Below are 17432 nucleotides of genomic sequence, written 5' to 3'. Positions count from 1 at the left end.
TATCCCATATGTATGTGTGTGCATGTATGCACATGTGTCAGGATGTGTGTATGAGTGTTAGTAAAAAAAGATTACGCTCGCATATTAAATGATGTGGAAATAGAGCTTATTGTTTTCAGGTTAATAAAATTCATGTTCAAGGTCGTACTTTAAACATAATATCAAACACACACACACACAAACTTCCAATATGAGGGGCGAAGTTGACGTGCTTCGTTCCCACATTAAAAACCAAATTGTCCCAAACCATGGGAAATTTCCTGGCAGAACTCAAGTTACGATGACTTGCTGCAATATGAATGACATAATCCAATTTCTCTTTCGTAAGTGTGGGGTAAGACTCCACTTAGAAACACAAAAATAAGGCTTCAACTGTGTAGTATTACAAACATCCTGACCATTCTGAATACAATCTTAGATACTGAGGACAGACCTGCCCAGTTAATTAACTAGACTGAAACGCGGTGGCGTATCTAACAGTTCGTGGTAACGAGCTGCAAGTGAGGAGCGATGCAATTTAATAGTAACCAAAACCCTAAAAACAGAATTTTGATATCAATGATAGATAAATCAAAAGAATTGGCTTAATATACGGATTCCAAATATATAAGTCTCATTAAGTTTGGTGTTACCCATTGAAAGATACAAGCCTGATGAAAATTACCTGATTCTAAGAAAAAAGAGGAAAACACCCCCTAACAGATCCATCAAAAGAATTGGCTGAATATACGGATTCTAAATATACAAGTGTTATTAACTTTCGTGTTACCCATCAAAAGATACAAGCCTGAGAAAATTAGTCTGATTCTCGAAAAAGGAGGAAAATATTTCCTAGAAGACAAAGTATCTTAATGAAAATCACACCATCAGGATCAGCGTATCACAGAGCCCTACTGTAGAGGTTTCAAGCATCTATTTAAAAGAATGTGGAATTTCGCATTTTTGCCAGAAGAAATATCACGGATGCGCGTTGATTTGTTTGTTTTGTTTTTCATAGGTGATCGTAACAAAACAATCGTTCTAGAAGAACCAAAGAGGGCTCCTTCGAGCCGAAATCAAGAGTTCTAGTTTCATTTCTAAGTGATCAAATAGTCCATAGGGTAACTAACACCTCCTCCCAAACCCCCTTCCCCTAAGTTCTTACAATCAAAATTTGAGATATTAATTTTGTTCAGCATAATTCATAGATCCAATAACTATACTTATGCTGATGATATCATCCTCCACAGTCCCTTATTGAGAAAGGGCTGTAAGCGGTATTTGGCGTATCAGTATCGGGAGTTTTCTTCAATCACGGTTTTGTGCGTTTCATATGATATTGTTCCTTCTATTCTATATGTAGAGAACCTGTCTTTGTTAAGGCTGATTATGGTATTTCATAACCAATGCTGTTTTTCCTACTTTGCCAAGAAATCATGATTAACAGCAAAAATTGGAGCAATTTTGAACTGGGATATTTTTAGTATGTTTAGGGTGGGATTTTGTAGGAGAGGGGATTTCCCATGTGAAGATCTTTTCATATGGAAGAGATTTTTAGGGAGAACAATACAGGAGAAGTTTTACGCCAAGGGGACGGGATCTTAAGCACTGTATAAGAAACTGTTACAAATTAAATAAAAACTAAACTGGAAGTGAGGAGCAACGTTAAAACTGAAAACGAACAGAAATTATTCTGCATGAGGGGGCTGCCCATCCCCAAAAGAAAATGCTTGACGCTGCCATGTTGTGTATCATAAGTTTCCCGATATTAATTGAAAAACGAGCAGAACTTAAATAAAAACAACAAATTTTTTTCAACTGAAAGTAAGGAGTAACATTAAAACTTAAATGAACAGAGAGTATTCTGTATGTGAAAGGGGCTTCCCCTCCTCAATATCTCACTCTTTACGTTAAGGTTTTGTATTGCTTAAAAAACAGAGTTGTGACAAAGAAGTAGTGTTTCTATAACAGGTCCAGAACTTACACCCTTATTTGGGCTCTAAAGATTGATTATACTCCTAAACTTACACTCTGAAGCTCTACAAAATATATCCTAAGCCTCACTAGCATAACCAAATCAGCACAAAATATGCAAAACTGGTTTACCTAGCAACCGATCCAGTCATTGGACCTTCCCTAACAACCAGATTGTCTATACTATAGAGGGTACATCTCTTTAGCATACTTTCATGAGAATCCTATTTGCATATAGCAATGACACCTTAGCAACCAACCGTAGCAACCAGATCCAATATAAGGCTGAATTTCCAATGTATTCCATATTAGCAAGAAAGTAGAATTCAGACAGAGAACATCTTGAATATACTCTTTATCATCAACATTTTATTTAACAGGAATAACTAGCAAAAATTGAATAGTTTTGTTTCCACTGCTAGAAGTTGTTGTTGGAGCTGGCAACAGCTTCAATGATACCAATACAAGGGTAAAAATGTAGCAGTAGAAATTACAAGAGGATATGGACTAAGCCTTGAATCAGATGAGATGTATGCAAGATATGTGATCTCACTGAGCAAATTCAAATTGGAGGAGCAGTTATATCCATATACATAGACTTCAAGCTGCTTTAAATGCAGTAGTTAAATATATTGAGGACATTAAGATGAATGAGTAAGTGAAAAATGAAAGATATACTGTTGTAATTATGTAATAAAAATGTTTCTAAAGCGAAAAAGTTTTTCTAGTTAGATATGTTTATTGGGTTACTATTCTTCTCTCTCTAGGAATATTCTCAAAGTACAAATAATCTTTGCATTTGTTAGTTAGTCTGCAGTCAGCTGTGAGAGCCTTAGGATTAAATAATGGACGGGATTAAGCAACATAAAATCAGGCAGTATATTATGATTTTGGAAAAAAAGTCTGAATCTAAATGATCACTTCAAAAGTTATCTGTGCAAAAGAAAATATTTTTTCAAAGAATACTTGATGTAATTATAAAAGATGAGTCTTCATCTTTGAAGATTCCGCTTTTGAGAGATTCAACTTCATCAGCTTGAGAGCTAGTGGAAATACTATAAAACTACATGATCCTCATACAATCACCACCGAGCGACATATTGCCACGGATTCATGCAACTTCACCGACTCTTCATTTATCAGTGGTGAAATTCCTTCAAAACTGGCATTAGCATTTGTAAAATGTGCTAGTGGTATTGGATCGTGGACAAGTTGCCTACAAAAATTTGAAATGTTTGGACTTTCTTCTCTTGTGTGTACAGTAAATGGAATCCCTCTCTACAATGTATCCCTTGATAAATACTATATGACACTGTAAGAGGTGTCATTGCAGTCCCTTGACCGAAATTCAAACCTCTTGAAAATGGTAAAACTGACACAATGATTGCAAAACTCAAGGTATCATTGCATTGAACTTGTTTGGCAACCAAAAAATGAGTATTGTACGAACAGGGAGAGTACGTTTAGAGTGTATCTTTGCCGAGCCAGTAGCTGAGAGTATTGTACTAATCTCATTAAATCAATTTGAATTTGAAACTTGCTGGAAAATCATTCTCAAAGGCAGTGTTCTACTAGTCCTTACACCATGAATACATCAAATAATCAGCGTATTTAATATGGATCCGCACATGTCCAAATACAAATCCTATTGTATAGCCTCAGATTTCCTTGAAAAAATTCAAAATGTTAACAATACCCTTATCATTGTTAACAACAGTCCATTGAACGTAAAGACAAGTCATTGGCTACACATCATTCAATCAGTGAAGAATATAGAATTTTTTGATAATCTTGGTCTACCATACACATTTTACACTCAGCAAATCAACAACTTTATTGAAAGCAGTGGGAAAAATTTTATTCAAAATCAGAAGAGAGAGCAGGATTTAACAACTAAAAGCTGTGGTTTTCATGCACTATTATAATTCATTTTCCGATGTCGTGGCTATACTTAAAATTAATTTCTTAGTATTTGCGTAGAAAATCCTTACTTGTATGATTTCTTAGTGAAAAACACAGTTTCAACCCTTTTTAGTATTGATTTCAGTGCCCTCCGAATAAAATTTTCGAGAAATGTTTGTAAATATGTTTATTAATCAAAATTATGTACAAAAATTGATTTTTTCATCTTTAAATTTTTTCTTCCACGTAAAGGTAGCTGCCAAGAACAACTATCGGCGGTGGATCATCTGAATTCACTGTACATTGATCTTTGACGTACAAAGTCAGGGCCAAATTTTCTACAGTACAGTTTAACTTCACTCTTATTGTATCTCTTTGTGAGGTCAATGATACTTTTTTCATTCATATTGTAAACTTCACGTGTTTCGATTTGCTTGTTTGAAACAATATTACATACAATTATTACATAGTGAAAACTGGAGCTTAGATATCCTCTAGTGTGAGAGCCACAAATCTTTTCAAGACAGGAATTACATTCATTAATTTGTACTGAATATCCTCTATGCAATTTACACATATTGCATAACCTATACTCTTTATCGTACTTGTCCACAATTGTAAAGTTCTCAAAGGATGTCCAGCTGTTCAGTGTACATATGTATAGTGGGCATGCATAGAACTTTTTTTCAAGTGTTGACTCTGTCACTGCTAAAATGAAACGGACTTACGAAGGATAAAGATAATGTTCTTTTCTAATTCTAGAGAGAGAGAGAGGAGTAATCGAGTGACATCAAAATTCAAAATCAATCAAATCGCTTTGAACAAGATCTTTTAAATTATCGATTTATTTATTTTTCTCAAGAAAAAATCATTTGGATAGAGTCTTACATCATTATCATTGGATTTCTAAGGGAGTGTTCAAAAGAAAATCCACAATAATACTTTTACCATTAGTATATCAATAATTGAGTAAATGCGTTTAGGCCACAACTTGTAAGCGTCAAACAATAATTCAAACTTGGATATTCATCTTTCATTATATCATTAAGAATTCTTTGAAAAAATATTTTCTTTTGCACGGATAACTTTTGGAAATGACCATTTAGATCCAGACATTTCTCCAAATTCACAAGATTCTGCATGATTTTATGTTTCATGAATCTATCCATTTTTAATCCTAACACTCTCACAGCTGACTGCAAACTAATTAACACATGCTAGAAGAAAGATTATTTCTACTTCGAGAATATTTCTAAAGAGAGGAACGTTAATCTACTAAAAATATATAACAAGAAAGACATTTTCGATTTCAAACATTTTTATTAGTTAATTACAACAACATATCACTCATTTTTCGCTTACTGATTCAACTTATTGTCCTGAATATATTTCTCTATTGCATTTAAAGCAGCTTGAAACTCGTGTATATGCATTATATTAAGTTTGCTGCAAAACATAACTGCTCCTTCAGTATGAGATTGCTCTATGATATCATACATCTTGCATACATCTCATCCTGTCCGAGACTTAGTCGAGATCTTCATGTAATTTCTACTGCTACATCTGGTACTCTTGTCTTTGTATCACTGCTGCGGTTGCCAGCTCCGCTATCAACTTCTATTAGTATTAACAAACTTATTATTTTTTGCAAGTGTGTCTTGTCAAACAAAAAGCCGATGATAAAGAGCATATTCAAACTGTTCTCTCTCATAATTCTACTTTCTTACTAGCATGAAACAAATTGAAAATCCAGCCTTATATTGGATATAGTTTTTACGGTTCGTTGCTAAGATCTTATGGCTGTATCCAAATGAGATTCTCATGGAAGTGTGCAAAAGAGATGTACCCTCTGTGCTATAGACAATCTGGTTGCTAGGAAAGATCCAATGACTGAATCTGGTTGCTAGGCAAACCGGTTATGCAAATTTTGTGCTCATCCGGTTATGCTAATACGATTTGGGGTGTGCTTTTTAGAGCCTCAGGGTGTAAGTTCAGAAGTATAATCATTTTCTAGAGCCCAAATAAAGGTGTAAGTTCTGGACCTGTTACAGAAACACTACTTCTTTGTCAAAACTCTTATTTTAAAGTAATACAAAACCTTAGCGTAAAGAGCGAGGTCTTGAGGAGGGGGGAGCCCCTTTCATATAAAGGATAATCTCTGTTAGATTCAAGTTTTAATCTTGTTCCTTACTTTCAGCTGAAAAACTTGTTTTGTTTACTTAATTTGCTCCTAGAATGTCCTACCCTTTCATACAAAATAATTGTTTAATCTAGATCGTCCATTGGTTAACAACATCTTAAGTTATACTACAACTATTAAAAGCGGATTCATTAGATTTTTTTAGGGAAGGATGCCGGAAGGCTCAAAATGTACGCTTATAGGCCCAAATCATCCACTTTTGACTTCAGCTTTAATCAGAAGGAGAATATGTCTCCTAGCCTCGTTTGGAGGAATATACTTGGGCTCAGGAGTGCTGAGGAGAAGCTAGCCTGTTATTCCGAAAACGGATGTTGTTAACAGGAAACGGTAGGTTTTTAGGATTGGAGAATCGCAATAAGAATTTTAACTCTTAAAGATAAGATAACACTGAATATGCCATTAAAACATTGATTAATTGCATAAAAATACAAGATTTCAGATGCAAATGAAAAACGGCGTGAAGTTTCAACGAAGAGAAGTATTTGTGAAGTGTACTACAACCCCTTCTAGCTTCCGCTCTGTAAGCCGAAGTTAAGTTTTCTTTTCTCAATGCTTCAAAAATAAATGCTCTGAAACAAGGTCAATGTCACAAAATTAGCTTTTTACGCGGATGATAAGGCTCATTCAGTTTCATTACTTTAATTTTAATGTATAACATCGCTCCTTACTTTTATTTGAAAAGACTTTTGGTACTTACGCGTTTTCTCGACAAATCTAGAGAAATAAAGTTCGGTTAATCATAATGAAATATACTAAAATACGATGAAAACATAATACTTTTGTAACAAAATTATGGAAACTAAAAAAAAAAAATTAAGTAAAGCAAGCCGCCCAAGAACGTATTATACTAAATACCTAACATAACCTAACCAAAATACTAACTCTATATATTAAATGTTTAATTAAAATATAGCTTCAGTGTAGTTTGTTTCAGTGAACCTAAGCTAATTGTCTCCGTATATAGTATGGTAAACCGGTTTTTAGTAGCAAAATTCTTGAGCGTAGTCGGGATAACACGTAAATACCAGACTTTTTCTCTCATTTATAAAAAATAAAAGCGCAAAGTTGACTTATATAATTTGAATTCTACATACTATTCTAGTAGCAGAATCGGAGCGTTTCGAGAAAATGCATCACAAATTCTCGTCGACGTTCAACAAGCCTTGGTCAAATTATCCAATACTTTATTTACATTTTTCGCATAGGATTTCTTTTCAACTGAATGGTAAACTGAAATAATCAAAAATAAATGATCCCAAATAAAAGATATTTAAGTATCCATTAACAAGTCACAAAATGAATTCACTAAAATGATAACTGCCGAAAGTTAAAGACTCTTGAGACATAGCTTTTGCGCTCAGGAATGTTGTAGAGTCCATCAGTAGACATAAACAAGAGTAACAATTTATGACTAAATTTCTTAATAAATTAATACCATTTTTAAATGTACATTTTCAAGTACATACTAAGGTGTTTGGGGCTCCGTACCTGTGCCACACCCTCATTCCCTGATATCTTGAAGCGTTTAGCTTCTTTCTAAAATTTCTCATATTTTCCATATAATTGTATTTTTTAGGGTTTTTAGGTTTCATAGTAATTTCTGATCACTTGTAAAAAAAAAAAGGTTTTCCACCCTGAGTGAAGATCAATTTATTCCACAAGATTTCCAAAGTGGACTTAACATGAAAATGCTGCAATCATAGGACTGTTCGGAACAAATTTGGAACAAATATTCAATGTGAGTTTTTTTTTAACTAAGTTTACTTAAAAATATGAATAGCTACTAGTTGGTTTGCCAAATAGTTTAAGAATCGTGCAGAATTCAAATGTAATAAAGCTGATAGAATATTGGATATTTTCAGTATAATATAGCATAATAATAAATTACTCATGGGAGTTAAATTTTGCCTTTGAAAATATTTTTAGTTAAACTGGTTCTGCATTACTAAGTTCAGAAAATTTCAAGTTGTTTAATCTAGATTACTATCCATACATATATATATATATATATATATATATATATATATATATATATATATATATATATATATATATATATATATATATATAAATATATATATACTAGCTGTTGGGGTGGCGCTTTGCGCCACCCCAACACCTAGTTGGTGGGGCGCTTCGCGCCCCCCCAAGCCCCCCCGCGCGCGTAAGTCGTTACGCGCCATATTAGTTATGCGCCATTGTAGTTGTGTCCCTGTGTCCCACCTGTTAATATAGATAGATTTATATATGTGTTTCAAACTACGCAAAAATTGCGAATAAACAACATTCTTGGCTTTCCCATTGTCTGTGCATATGCAAAGCCGTATGTACTAATAATGACGTCATATACAAACAATCTTTTTACAAACAAACAAACATGCATCCACATAACTCGTTTTTATATAGATAGATAGATAGATAGATACAATACAAATTAACTGCGTAAAACTTGCGAATAAACAACATTCTTGGCTGTCCAATTGTCGCTGCATATAAATTTATTGTCAGGTTTACCGACCCTCGAACATGCAACGTACAATTGTCCATGGGAAAAACAATCAGGATTAAGATCTATACCACATTTTTCTAATGATTGACCTTGAGCTTTGTTAATGGTGATTGCAAATACTAATGGAATTGGGAATTGCAATCTTTTAAATTGAAAAAGCAGATCCGTTGGAATCATGGGAATGCGAGGAATAAGAACAGCCTCACCCTCATAAGGTCCTGTCAAGATTGTGGCCTCTATTAGGTTTTCCATTGTTTTTTTTTACGGCAAGTCGCGTGCCATTGCAAAGCTTTGGTGGGTTGATATTTCTTAAAAGTATTATTGGTACGCCTATTTTTAGTTGTAGCACGTGTGGTGGAAACCCTGAAGGATCTATGGAATTTAAAAATTCAGATGGATAATTAACCGCTTCATTTGGTTCCAAAACTGTGTCGACTGACTTGTAAAGGACTGCCTGTTCTCGAATCTTGCTCAAAACAATATTGTTGATTTCGTGGAAGTCTATATTTTTGGGTGCGAGAATCGCTCTTTCACTTAGCCATTTATTATTATTATAATTTTTTAGAATATTCGGAAATACTTTTTCAATCAATTCATTTTTGGACGTCACTAAATTACAGAAATCAGCAGGTAGTTGTATACGTCCTGAAATTGAGTCTACTGTTTGACCAGAGTCATCGTTTTGCAATCGGACACGCATATTTGTAGTTAATTTTAATATTTTTACGTGTGCCTATAAATTAGAATTTTTTTGGCAAGCATTCATTTCGTCTGCAGGAGTTAAACTACGTAAAAATTGCGAATATACAACATTCTTGGCTTTCCCATTGTCTCTGCATATACAAAGCCGTATGTACTAATAATGACATCATATGCAAACGCTCTCTTTACAAACAAACAAACATGCATACATACAACTCGTTTTTATATAGATAGATAGATAGATAGATAGATAAAATACAAATTAACTGCGTAAAACTTGCGAATGTACAACATTCTTCGCTGTCCAATTGTCGCTGCATATAAATAGATTGTCAGGTTTACCGACCCTCGAACATGCAACGTACAATTGTCAATGGGAAAAACAATCAGTATTAAGATCTATACCACATTTTTCTAATGATTGACCTTGAGCTTTGTTAATGGTGATTGCAAATGCTAATCGAATTGGGAATTGCAATCTTTTAAATTGAAAAGGCAGATCCGTTGGAATCTTGGGAATGCGAGGAATAAGAACAGCCTCACCCTCAAAAGGCCCTGTTAAGATTGTGGCCTCTATTAGGTTTTCCATTGTTTTTTTTACGGCAAGTCGAGTGCCATAGCAAAGCTTTGGTGGGTTTATATTTCTTAAAAGTATTATTGGTAGGCCTATTTTTAGTTGTAGCACGTGTGGTGGAAACCCTGAGAATAACATCTCGAGGTAAAAACTGATCACCGACCATAACGATGGCCACTTCGTCGATAGTTGGAGCATTGTATCTACGCACATGTTGGCCAGGAGGCGTTTTGTCAGAGGAAATAACAATTTTATGCGTATAAGTAGGCATCACATCGATGGCTGTTTTGAACAGACGCACTAAATTATTATTTTCGTGGAAAAGATGTTGTAATTGGGAAACGATTGTCCTTTCAATGTTGGGAGAAATTTCGCAACGTGCATTCAATTCAGAATTTCTATCACTGATGAAGTACAATTGTAAAAATTTATGATTCTCGCCTGAGAATGGTAGAAGAGACCCTGCTCTATGATAAATTTGCCCTTTTACTTTGAAAGTAGACATAAATTGATCTGGATTTTCAATTTGGGCTCCAAACGACGTCATTTGGAAACATGAGTTGTATTTTCTGATTCATTTATATTCCTTATGTCCCGGTGTCCCGGTCGTCATTTATATCCCCAGGTTTTATATCCCGCTTATTTTTCAGTTTTTTCCTTTTTTTTAGTTTTTTTTTACTTTTTTAGTTCTTTTAGTTTTTACCTTTTTTAGTTTTTTTTAGTTTTTTAGATGAAATTTTTTTTTAGTTTTTTTCCTTTTTTTCTTTTTAGTTTTTTTATTGGTTTTTACTTTTTTTTAGCTTTTTATCTTTTTTATTTTTTTTTAATTTTATTTTTAATTTTATTAGTATTCTTTTTCTCTTCTATTTTTCATTTTTCCTTTTTTTTTAGTTTTTTTTTAGTTTTTAGTTTTTTAAGTTTTTTCATTTTTTTAGTTTCTTTAGTTTTTTTAGTTTTTCGGCTTTTTTATTTTTTTATTAGTTTTTAGTGTTTTTTGTAGTTTTTGCCTTTTTTTAGTTTTTTCAGTTTTTTTTTTTAGTTTTTTACCTTTTTTAGCCTAACCAGGATTTGAACCTGGGACCTTCATTCTCCGTTCTGACACCCTCTCTCACCGAGTGACTACTCCAGCATGTCACCCCAACACCTAGTTGGTGGGGGCGCTTCGCGCCCCCCCCAAGCCCCCCCGCGCGCGTAAGTCGTTACGCGTCATAATAGTTACGCGCCATTGTAGTTGTGTCCCTATGTCCCACCTGTGAATATAGATATATATATATATATATATATATATATATATATATATATATATATATATATATATATATATATATATATATATATATATATATATATATATATATATATATATATATATATATATATATATATATATATATATATATATATATATATGGTTTTAACTACGTAAAACTTGCGAATATACAACATTCTTTGCTGTCCCATTGTCTTTGCATATAAATAGATTGTCAGGTTTACCGACTCTTGAACATGCAACATATAATGGTCCATGGGAAAACAATCTGTATTCAGATCTATACCTCATGATTCTAATGATTGCCCTTGAGCTTTGTTGATGGTGATTGCTAATCGACCATTCCCTGTCCCAGTGTCCCGGTCGTCATTTACATCCCCCTGTTTCCCCCGGTGTCCCCGTTGTAGTTGTGTCCCTGTGTCCCGGTCGTCATTTATATTCCCTGTGTCCCGGTCGTCATTTGTATCCCGGTGTCCCGGTCTGTATATACATTCGTTTTTTAGTTTTGTTTTTCTCCTTTATTTTTTTCCTTTTTTTTTCTTTTTTAGCTTATTTAGATTTTTAGATTTTTTAGTTTTTTTATTAGTTTTTAGTTTTTTTTTCTTTTTAGTTTTTTTGTCCCGGTCGTCATTTATATCCCCCTGTTTCCCCCGGTGTCCCCGTTGTAGTTGTGTCCCTGTGTCCCGGTCGTCATTTATATTCCCTGTGTCCCGGTCGTCATTTGTATCCCGGTGTACCGGTCTGTATATACATTCGTTTTTTAGTTTTGTTTTTCTCCTTTATTTTTTTCCTTTTTTTTCTTTTTTAGTTTATTTAGATTTTTAGATTTTTTATTTTTTTTATTAGTTTTTAGTTTTTTTTTCTTTTTAGTTTTTTTGTAGTTTTTACCTTCTTTTTAGTTTTGTTAATTTTTTGTTTTACTTATGTCCTGGTCGTCATTTATACTCCCTGTGTCCCGGTGCTTTGTTGATTGCTAATCGAACATTCCTTTTGTCCTGGTCGCTTTCTCTTTGAGTGTCGTCATTTATTTTTTTCTTTTTTAGTTCTTTTAGTTTTTACCTTTTTTAGTTTTTTTTAGTTTTTTAGATGAAAATTTTTTTTAGTTTTTTCCTTTTTTTCTTTTTAGTTTTTTATTGGTTTTTACCTTTATGTTAGCTTATTTTTCAGTTTTTTCCTTTTTTTTTATTTTTTTTTTATTTTTTATTTTTTTTAGTTTTTTACCTTTTTTAGTTTTTTTTAGTTTTTTTAGTTTTTTTAGTTTTTTAGCTTTTTTACTTTTTTTATTAGTTTTTAGTTTTTTTGTAGTTTTTGCCTTTTTTTAGTTTTTTCAGTTTTTTTTTAGTTTTTTATTGGTTTTTACCTTTATTTTAGCTTATTTTTCAGTTTTTTCCTTTTTATTAGTTTTTTTTTTAGTTTTTAGTTTTTTTAGTTTTTTACCTTTTTTTAGTTTTTTTAGTTTTTTTAAGTTTTTTAGCTTTTTTATTTTTTTTATTAGTTTTTAGTTTTTTTGTAGTTTTTGCCTTTTTTTTAGTTTTTTTAGTTTTTTAGCTTTTTTATTAGTTTTTAGTTTTTTTTGTAGTTTTTGCCTTTTTTTAGTTTTTTTAGTTTTTTAGCTTTTTTATTTTTTTTATTAGTTTTTAGTTTTTTTTGTAGTTTTTGCCTTTTTTTAGTTTTTTCAGTTTTGACGTCACCTGATCCAGTTTTTTCAGGTGACGTCACCTGATCCACGATCCACAGATCCACAGACAACTTATTTTTATATATATAGATAGTTTTTTTTTTTACTTATGTCCTGGTCGTCATTTATACTCCCTGTGTCCCGGTGCTTTGTTGATTGCTAATCGAACATTCCTTTTGTCCTGGTCGCTTTCTCTTTGAGTTTCGTCATTTATTTTTTTCTTTTTTAGTTCTTTTAGTTTTTACCTTTTTTAGTTTTTTTTAGTTTTTTAGATGAAAATTTTTTTTAGTTTTTTCCTTTTTTTCTTTTTAGTTTTTTATTGGTTTTTACCTTTATGTTAGCTTATTTTTCAGTTTTTTCCTTTTTTTTTAGTTTTTTTTTATTTATTATTTTTTTTAGTTTTTTACCTTTTTTTAGTTTTTTTAGTTTTTTTAGTTTTTTTAGTTTTTTTAGTTTTTTAGCTTTTTTACTTTTTTTATTAGTTTTTAGTTTTTTTGTAGTTTTTGCCTTTTTTTAGTTTTTTTCAGTTTTTTTTTAGTTTTTTATTGGTTTTTACCTTTATTTTAGCTTATTTTTCAGTTTTTTCCTTTTTTTTAGTTTTTTTTAGTTTTTAGTTTTTTTAGTTTTTTACCTTTTTTTAGTTTTTTTAGTTTTTTTAAGTTTTTTAGCTTTTTTATTTTTTTTATTAGTTTTTAGTTTTTTTGTAGTTTTTGCCTTTTTTTTAGTTTTTTTAGTTTTTTAGCTTTTTTATTAGTTTTTAGTTTTTTTTGTAGTTTTTGCCTTTTTTTAGTTTTTTTAGTTTTTTAGCTTTTTTATTTTTTTTATTAGTTTTTAGTTTTTTTTTGTAGTTTTTGCCTTTTTTTAGTTTTTTCAGTTTTGACGTCACCTGATCCAGTTTTTTCAGGTGACGTCACCTGATCCACGATCCACAGATCCACAGACAACTTATTTTTATATATATAGATAGTTTTTTTTTTTTACTTATGTCCTGGTCGTCATTTATACTCCCTGTGTCCCGGTGCTTTGTTGATTGCTAATCGAACATTCCTTTTGTCCTGGTCGCTTTCTCTTTGAGTTTCGTCATTTATTTTTTTCTTTTTTAGTTCTTTTAGTTTTTACCTTTTTTAGTTTTTTTTAGTTTTTTAGATGAAAATTTTTTTAGTTTTTTCCTTTTTTTCTTTTTAGTTTTTTATTGGTTTTTACCTTTATTTTAGCTTATTTTTCAGTTTTTTCCTTTTTTTTAGTTTTTTTTTTATTTTTTATTTTTTTTAGTTTTTTACCTTTTTTTAGTTTTTTTAGTTTTTTTAGTTTTTTAGCTTTTTTACTTTTTTTATTAGTTTTTAGTTTTTTTTGTAGTTTTTGCCTTTTTTTAGTTTTTTCAGTTTTTTTTTTTAGTTTTTTATTGGTTTTTTCCTTTATTTTAGCTTATTTTTCAGTTTTTTCCTTTTTTTAGTTTTTTTTTAGTTTTTAGTTTTTTTAGTTTTTTACCTTTTTTTAGTTTTTTTAGTTTTTTTAGTTTTTTTAGTTTTTTAGCTTTTTTATTTTTTTTATTAGTTTTTAGTTTTTGCCTTTTTTTAGTTTTTTTAGTTTTTTAGCTTTTTTATTAGTTTTTAGTTTTTTTGTAGTTTTTGCCTTTTTTTAGTTTTTTTAGTTTTTTAGCTTTTTTATTTTTTTTATTAGTTTTTAGTTTTTTTTGTAGTTTTTGCCTTTTTTTAGTTTTTTCAGTTTTGACGTCACCTGATCCAGTTTTTTCAGGTGACGTCACCTGATCCATCCATCCACAGACAGACAGACAACTTATTTTTATATATATAGATATACATTACCTTCCTCCCACAGGAGAAACAGGTTTCTGCTCACTCCCCTGTATCCTAAAGTAAAGATTTTTCATTAGGCAATTTTTATGAAGTCTATTCTAGGTGCAAAAGAAAAAAATTATCATACTAATACTCACAAAGAAATAACAAACAATTCTAGACATTTATGTATAAGAATTAAAAAGAGCAATTATTTTCAAACAGTTCGTGGTAACGAACTGTAGTAAGCAGCGACCCGGCTCAATAGTAACCGAAACTCAAAAAACGGAATTTTTATTACAATAGCTACATCAAAAGGATCGCATTTTAATGCCGATTTTAAATATATAAGTTTCATTAAGTTTAGACTTACCCATCAAAAGCTACGAGCCTGAGAAAATTTGCCATATTGTAGAAAATAGGTAGAAACGCCCATAAAAAGTCATAGAATCTTAACGAAAATCACACCATCAGATTCAGTGTATCAGAGAACCCTACTGTAGAAGTTTCAAGCTCCTATCAACAAAAATGTGGAATTTTGCATTTTTTGCCACAAGACAGATCACGGGCGCGTGTTTATTTATTTTTATTTTTTTTAAGGGGTAATCGTATTGACCCAGTTGTTCTAGAATGTTGTGAGAGGGCTCATTCTAACGAAAATTAAAAGTTTTAGGGCCCGTTTTAAGTGACCAAAAAAAATTGGAGGGTACCTAACCTCCTCCCACACTAATCTTTTTCCCAAAGTCACCGGATCAAAATTCCGAGATAGCCATTTTATTCAACATAGTCGAAAAACCTAATAAATATTTCTTTGAGGACGACTTACTCCCCATAGTCCCCGTGGGAGGGGCTGCAAGTTACAAACCTTGACCAGTGTTTCCATATAGTAATGGTTATTGGGAAGTGTACATACGCTTTCAGGGGGATGTTTTTGGTTGGGAGGAGGGGTTGAGGGGACAGGGTTACGCGGGGGGAACTTTCCATGGAGGAATTTATCAAGGGGGAAAAAATTTCCATGAGGAGGGCGCAGGATTTTTTAGCATTCTTTTTAAAGAACAATGAAAAATAGAATATGAAAAAGTTTTTTTTTCAACTGAAATAAGGAGCAGCATTAAAACTTAAAATGAACAGAAATTATTATGCATATGAGGAGTTCACTTCCTCCTAATACCTCACTCTTTAGGCTAAAGTAATTTTATTAATTTCAACCGTTTATTCTACGGCCTTTGTGATTCAGCGGTCATTCTTAAGGAATTGGGACAGAATTTAAGCTTTAGTGTCAAGAGCGAGGTATTGACGAGGGGATGAACCCCCTCATATACGTAATAAAAACACACGAATATAGAAGTTCGTTACGTAAGTAAATTCGTAAGTTACGTTTAAAATTAAAAGTTCTAGTAGCCTTTTTAAATAACCAAAAAATTGGAGGGTAACTAGGCCTACTTCCCGCTCCTTTTTTCCCAAAATCGTCCGATTAAAACTATGAGGAAGCCATTTAGCCAAAAAAAAAAAAAAAATATGCAAATTACGTTTTAATTATTCATGTGCGGAGAGCCAAAATCAAAACATGCATTAATTCAAAAACGTTCAGAAATTAAATTTAAAAAAAGTTTTTTTAACTGAAAGTAAGGAGCGATATTAACACTTAAAACGAACAGAAATTACTCCGTATATGAAAGGGACTGTTCCCTCTTCAACGCCCCGCTCTTTACGCTAAAGTTTTTTACTGTTTTAAAAAGTAGAGTTGAGATAAAGTCAAACTTTAGCGTAAAGAGCGGGGTGTTGAGGAGGAAACAGTCCCTTTCATATACGGAGTAATTTCTTTTCGTTTTAAGTCTTAATATCGCTCCTTACTCTCAGTTAAAAACTTTTTTTTATTTAATCTTTTTTCAAAACCACTCTCGAATTCACCTCACTGTGGGTCATTATTTTGATAGCATTGTTTAAAAAAAAAAATCGTCGATATTAAAAAACTTGAACTTACTGACTTTCCCCAATCTTTGTTTTGCAGCAATGATCAGATCACCTTTGCCAACTAAATCCTTCAGTAATCTACACTATTTCTCGTGTAGAGAAATAGATTGGGGACAAGGTCCTAAAAAAAATGAAGCCAGAAAATGATTGGTTTGTAAATTATACCTGAAACTTCTTGGGTCAAGTGGACCCGAAACGCATTTTTTTCTTATGTTCACCTGAAAATGACACTTTAAAAAAATAATCAAACTTTTTCAGAGCGGCTCGAAACTTGAGAACGCAAGTCCCTGGCTTAGCGGATCCTAACACACAGAAAATGTTTTTATCTGTAGACAAGTTTACAAGTTACAAGTTTTTTAACTGAAAGTAAAGAGTGACATTAAAACTTAAAACGAACAGAAATTATTCCGTGTATGAAAAGGGCTGTCCCCTCCTCAACTCCCTGCTTTTTAAGCAAAAGTTTTTAATTGTTTTAAAAAGTAGAAAATGTCAAAAAAAACTTTAGCGTAAAGAGCAGGGCGTTAAGGAGGGGACAGCCCCTTTCATATTCGGAGTAATTTCTGTTCGTTGTAAGTTTTAATGTCACTCCTTACTTTCAGTTAAAAAACTCGTTTTTGTTAATTCAATTTTTGAACGTTTTTGAATTAATGCAGCTTTGGATTTTGGCTCATCGTACATGATAATTATAACGAAATTTGCACATTAATTTTTGATTTTTTCGCGAAATGGCTTTCTCAACGTTTTGATCGAACAATTTTGAGAAAAAAAGGGGTGAGGGAGGAGACCTAGTTGCCCTCCAATTTTGGTTACTTAAAAAGGCAACTAGATCTTTTTATTTTATTTTTTTACTAACGTTTTTATTAGTAATAAATAT

General features: G+C 31.9%; 1 long non-coding RNA gene across 1 annotated transcript in view; it reads right to left on the bottom strand.

Annotated features, from left to right (window-relative positions):
• LOC136027094 (uncharacterized) overlaps nucleotides 1-17432 on the bottom strand; it is a 59128-nt gene that overhangs the window by 3460 nt on the left and 38236 nt on the right. The window lies entirely within an intron of this gene.

This window comes from Artemia franciscana, chromosome 5, assembly GCF_032884065.1.
Source record: "Artemia franciscana chromosome 5, ASM3288406v1, whole genome shotgun sequence".
NCBI classification, from domain to species: Eukaryota; Metazoa; Arthropoda; class Branchiopoda; order Anostraca; family Artemiidae; genus Artemia; species Artemia franciscana.
This window is presented reverse-complemented; position numbering and strand designations above follow the sequence as displayed.